Source organism: Monodon monoceros, unplaced genomic scaffold, assembly GCF_005190385.1.
Source record: "Monodon monoceros isolate NGI ecotype Baffin Bay Population unplaced genomic scaffold, NGI_Narwhal_1 Super_Scaffold_18, whole genome shotgun sequence".
Taxonomy (NCBI): domain Eukaryota; kingdom Metazoa; phylum Chordata; class Mammalia; order Artiodactyla; family Monodontidae; genus Monodon; species Monodon monoceros.
In genome coordinates this window covers 22,652,977-22,659,250 of record NW_021703774.1, presented here as the reverse complement: position 1 = coordinate 22,659,250, position 6,274 = coordinate 22,652,977, and the positions used below count along the sequence as shown (strand labels likewise).

Genomic DNA, 6,274 nt, shown 5'->3' with positions numbered 1-6,274 from the left:
CACACACACACACACACACACACACACACACACACACACACACACACGGCTCTTTAGAAAACTCATCAGCTCCCACCAGGAAACTCTCAGAGCTCCAAGAGCAAGCGGCAGGCCAAATGCTCAAAGGACAGCTTAGAGCTGCATTGCAGAGGAAGCAAAAAGTGTTTCCAGGAGGTGTCGGGGCTGCTTGGTGGCTGGAGTGTCACATTCCCTAATGAACATGCAGGAAGCGGGTAAAACACGCCAGTAGCTTCTCACCAGAGTGGATGGCAAAAGCTCGTTTCCTTTCCATGATAGTTGCAGTGCTGAGCTATTAACAAAATGCTGAAGTATCTGGGAAAAGGATCTGGCTCAGCAGGACAGAGCTAATCCTAGGGATTCCCAAATGACTCCACACTCGTTATTATGTATTTTGTTTACTCAGGCCACCTTTCCAATTACCCGTCAGAATGTGCAAAGGCTTCCTCCCTGCTTTACCAGGTACGAGAGGTAGAGAATCAGGTAGAGAATTGGATAATGATATCAGTACCATAATAATGATTATGATAGCAAATATCAATTAATGATGTCAAATATCAATACCACCGCCCTCCATTAACACTCTCCCCCGGACTGGTTAGAACTCTGGCTCCACTAGGATGAACTTAGTACTGACAGCCTAGAAAATATGATCTGATCCAGGCCTTAAAGAATTTTCCATCTAGAACAGGTGATCCTAAGGAAAAGGCCAAGGGAGTCCGCCTGTGCCCCTCGGCCTCGCCACCCATCTCTGACTGTCCCCGCTCGTCCGCCTGTGCCCAGTCAAGCCGGGCGGTGGGCACGAGCAGGCCTAACAGCAGCCCCTGCTCCTCCTAAAGCCCCTCTGCGGGAACCCTGACTGCCGCCATCCTGAGGCTGCAAATCCTGAGACTCCAAACTCAACTGCCTCCAGAGAGGCCAGCACCCAGCCTTCATCAACTACGCCCAGCCAAGGCTATGTTTTACCAGAAGGCAAAATCATGCCAAAAACCTTTTTTTTTTTTTTTTTGGTGGTGGAATTGATGTTAGGATGGATGAAACCGAAATTACAAGTTTCTTTGCTAGGTATGGTTCAGTAAAAGAAGTGAAGATAATCATGGACTGAACTGGTGTATCCAGAGGCTATGGATTTGTTTCATTTTATAATGACATGGATGTGCAGAAGATAGTAGAATCACAGATAAATTTCCATGGTAAAAAGCTGAAACTGAGCCCTGCAATCAGGAAACAAAATTTAAGTGCTTATCATGTACGGCCACGTCCTTCGGGGTTTTTTTTGCGGAGCACAGGCTCCGGAGGCACAGGCCCAGTGGTCATGGCTCACGGGCCCAGCCATTCCGCGGCACGTGGGATCCCCCCGGACCGGGAAACGAACCCGCTGTCCCCTGCATGGGCAGGCGGACTCCCAACCACTGTGCCACCAGGGAAGCCCCGTCCTTTGGTACTTAATCCTCCTCTTCTACCACAGTTTCAGTGTAATCCAGACACTGGAGTAATCCCAACACTGAAACTTACATGCAGCCTCCAGCCACCATGAATCAGTATGTTCAGGCTTATCCTCCGTATCCAAATTCACCAGTTCAGGTTATGACCGGATATCAGCTGTGGGTTTATAATTATCAGATGCCACCTCAGTGGCCTACTGGGGAACAAAGGAGTTACGTTATTCCTCTGGATTATACAGCTGTTAACTACCACTGTAATGAAGTTGATCCAGGAGCTGAAGTTTTGCCAAGTGTTTGCTCAATTCGTGAAGCTACTCCATCCTCTGGAAATGGCCCACAAAAGAAATCTGTGGGCTGAAGCATACAGACGGTGGAATCGTGTCTACTTAATCCAGAGAACAGACTGAGAAACTCCCTTGTTACTCAAGATGACTACTTCAAGGTTAAGAGTTCATCACTTTATTTACTTACTTACTGACTTATTTATTTTTTACTTAATCCAGAGAACAGACTGAGAAACTCCCTTGTTACTCAAGATGACTACTTCAAGGTTAAGAGTTCATCACTTTATTTATTTACTTACTTACTTACTTACTTATTTTTTGCGGTACGCGGGCCTCTCACTGTCGTGGCCTCTCCCGTTGCGGAGCACAGGCTCCGGACGCACAGGCTCAGCGGCCATGGCTCACGGGCGTAGCCGCTCCGCAGCATGCGGGATCCTCCCGGACCGGGGCACGAACCCGTGTCCCCTGCATCGGCAGGCGGACTCCCAACCACTGCACCACCAGGGAAGCCCGAGTTCATCACTTTAGAAGACGTTGGGCAATGCTTAAGTCTGTTTGATCTTCTCTGCTGACTTTCTAGTCTCATAGGAAGTTGCAGGTTTTGAATAGTAAGAAGAGACTGAAAGTTTTTCAACTATTATAGAAATTTAATTCTGAATTTTGATAAACCGCACTCAGACTTTTCTATACAAGTTATATTAGATTGCCTAGTTTTATTTTACAGTGAAACTGTTTTTCATTAGACATGTACTTAGAAACTGATGCTGTGTTCAATATATAGTTAAAAGTAAAAAAAATAATTGAGACTGAAAGGAATAACTTTAAGATTTATCTGTAAGAATTTTTTTAATTGACATTTTAAGAGTTTAAAAGCAAATGATGATTTGCAAAAAAAATTGTTTTAGAAAACCTATTTTGAAAGGTTAGAATTTTGATAGTTTAAATACAAGCACTTCACTTCTGCAACAAGTACCTGTGAACAGTACAATATCTATGATGTTGTGCTTTGATGATTTGTCCAGAAATTTACCACAAAAGCAGAGTTGTGTTTTTGTTTTTTTTTATAGAAGATGTTGGGGGTAGGAGTTTATTAATTAATTTATTTATTTTTGGCTGTGTTGGGTCTTCGTTTCTGCACGAGGGCTTTCTCTAGTTGCGGCAAGCGGGGGCCACTCTTCATCGCCGTGCGCGGGCCTCTCACTATGGCGGCCTCTTCCATTGCGGAGCACAGGCTCCAGACGCGCAGGCTCAGTAGTTGTGGCTCACGGGCCCAGATGCTCCGCGGCATGTGGGATCCTCCCAGACCAGGGCTCGAACCGTGTCCCCTGCATTAGCAGGCAGATTCTCAACCACTGCACCACCAGGGAAGCCCGAAAGCAGAGTTTTTAAAACTGCATTTTTAATCAGTGGAACTCAGTATATAGTTAGCTTTATTGAAGTTTTCCTTATCTAAACCCAGTAAAACAGATTCCAAACAAACAGTCCAATCAGTGGGTCTTACATTTATTAGTTCAAAATATTTTATCTTATCTAGAATCCACACATAGAGATATCCGATTGGGATGGTAATTAGGATAATTAAATTCTGGGCCTAATTTTTTTTAAAGACTCCAAAACAAACTAAACTTTATTAATTACATAAGCTTCTCGATAAGTTACCATTCTCCTTTTTCTCTTTACTTTTTTTCCCTTGAAATGCTAAACTCAATGGCTATGTCTTAAATTGTGCAAAATATTGGTATTAAAGAAGGCTGAAACTTTTTTTTGTATTTTTAAAATTTATTTACTTTTGGCTGTGTTGGGTCTTCGTTGCTGTGCACGGGCTTTCTCTAGTTGAGGTGAGCAGAGGCTACTCTTTGTTGCAGTGCACGGGCTTCTCATTGTGGTGGCTTCTTGTTGCGGAGCACGGGCTCTAGGCACACAGTAGCTGTGGCTCACAGCCTCAGTAGTTGTGGCGCACGGGCTTAGCTGCTCCGCGGCATGTGAGCTCTTCCCGGACCAGGGCTCGAACCCGTTTCTCCTGCATTGGCAGGCGGATTCTTAACCACTGTGTCACCAGGCAAGCCCTGAAACTTTTTTTAATGTCACTTAAAGGTTACTCAGAGCACCTGAAAGGAATTGTTTCTATAAAAACATTAAACATTTGTTAAAGAACAGATAGATTTTTATTTTTTAGCCTATTATATTTCCGTTTTAAAGTAATATATGTCCAGGAGAGTCAAGGAAGTTTTGGCATTTCTAAACCAAAAAAGTTGTTTAGCAATAAGCATATCCCAAAAGTATACTAGATTTAGAGTTAACAGTCCATTTTTACATCAGCTAGATTCCTCGTTAGACAGTGTAAACCGTGACAAATAACTAGAGATCCAGAGCCCCTTTGCTATACCCACAGTCTTGTTTTTCCAGTCTGCAGCACCGTTCTTCAAGGAGGTTTGCTCCTAGAACAGGTGTTGTGAAGAAGAGAAGTATCAGTATAAAAAATTTGAGGACTAAGCCTTGGAAAGGTAGCAATGGGATAATACCTTTCTAAGGGAAACACTTTTATCAGCATCATTTGACCTGCCATAGACATGAGTTTAAAGTGGCTTCCTGGGTTTTCTTTCATTGGCCAGCCCCTTCACTAAAACATGGAAACTCCATTTTTCCCTAGCCTAATGAATCTTCCATCGGCCATATCATCAGTGCCCATTGTCTTACAATTCCTAACAATCTTCATTCTGAATCTGAAGGGAAGAGTCTTTTAACTTAAGGATCCCCAAGAGTGCTTTCTTATGCCTCAGAATTTGAAAGTGCCCTGAAATTTGTTCTTTTTAAAATTCTCTGTACTTTTGTGTGTGTGTGCTATAACATTTTACATGTATTATTCTATGATTAAATCTCCAGTTTACTATAAATGATACCTAAATTCTAAAGAGCCAATTCTAATTATCCCAATATGACCTTAAGAAAAGTAAGGGAATAAACTTTTTATTTGTGTGCTATTTTGTTGGACCGAAGTATTTAAAAAGGTAGAAAGAAGAGACAAAATTCTGAACCTTTCAAAATGGAAAATTAAACTTAAAAGTGTGTTCCTATTACCTATGTTGATACTGTCTTTGCATAAATGAATAAATAGAAATAAAGAAAAAAAATTTTTTTTCAAAAGCGTTTTGACCTACTTATTCATGTCATATTATCTAAAAAGATGGTGGGGGGGCTTCCCTGGTGGGGCGCAGTGGTTGAGAGTCCGCCTGCCGATGCAGGGGACACAGGTTTGTGCCCCGGTCCGGGAAGATCCCACATGCCGCGGAGCGGCTGGGCCCGTGAGCCATGGCCGCTGAGCCTGCACGCCCGGAGCCTGTGCTCCGCAACGGGAGACGCCACAACAGTGAGAGGCCCGCGTACTGCAAAAAAAAAAAAAAAAAAAATGTGTTCCTACTACCTATGTTGATACTGTCTTTGCATAAATGAATAAATAAAAATTAAGAAAAAAAATTTTTTTCAAAAGCGTTTTGACCTACTTATTTATGTCATATTACCTTAAAAGATGGTGGGGATTTGGGTGGGGAGTATGTGACAAGATTTAGATCCTTGAAGTTCAGAAGTGTAAGTATTGTTCAGTCTCTTAATCTGGCCAAGTTAGTTTATAAAAGCAAATCTTGACACACTGAAAAAAATATAAAGAAAAGGCCAAGGGAATCACGTGAGAGCCGGAGAACCAGGACCCAGCTCTGGCCCTGATGCCTCCTGGCTGTGTCTCCAAGGGCAGGGAGGCGGCGGAGGATGTGTTGTCAGGTGAAAACAGGAGAACATGTTACCACACGGGTGTTGTCACACACCTGGGCTTGTGCAGGTCCAGACGTTCTGGGAGCTCATACAAGATTTAGTGTTGCTTTGGGGAAGCAGAGCAGAGGTTAGAGGTGAGCACAGGAGACGCTTCTCATTGTCTGTCCATCTGCGAAATTTGTCAACTTTAACGTTGTATGCGTTGGCTATTAGTTTCCTGAATCAATAGTGGCCTTAATCTGGAGTAAGATCTCGCGTGTCTAATTTCCATTCATCTACTCTTCTCTTTTCCCCTGCTGCCCACCCCCTGCCTCTCTCTGTTTTCAGCAAGTGCAGTTCGAGCACGAACTATCTGTCGGGCACCATGTTAGACATGATGACACCTAGAGGGTGTCCGTCCCTCGCGGAGCACGTGCTCTGTCGGGAGAGCTGCACCCCAGCATCTCTTTCCAGAATGTCACAGGGAGTGTCATCCCCCTGTTTTCATGAGAGACCAAGGGCATCCAGAGAACATAGTGATGAACTGGGCAGGGAGAGATGGGGGTGCTCAGAACATTAGGAAGGGTTTTCATAAAGGAAGTGAAATGTATGCTGAGACTTGCCAGATGAGAACATTTCAAAGATAAAAGAGAGATGAAGAATGAGCCACTAGATGACCCTCCTGGGGGTGTTCTATGAGAGGCCTGAATGCTGAGTGGAGGGCGATGTGAGGGGCAGGACGCGGGGGTGGGAAAGCGGGCTGGGCCTCGGGGGAGGAATCTC

The 6,274-nt window shown here is 44.0% G+C and overlaps 1 pseudogene; it reads left to right on the top strand.

The window, feature by feature from the left end:
• Positions 1–2,306, top strand: part of LOC114897807 — a 10,224-nt pseudogene extending 7,918 nt beyond the window's left edge.
• The last annotated feature ends 3,968 nt before the right edge of the window (positions 2,307–6,274 follow it).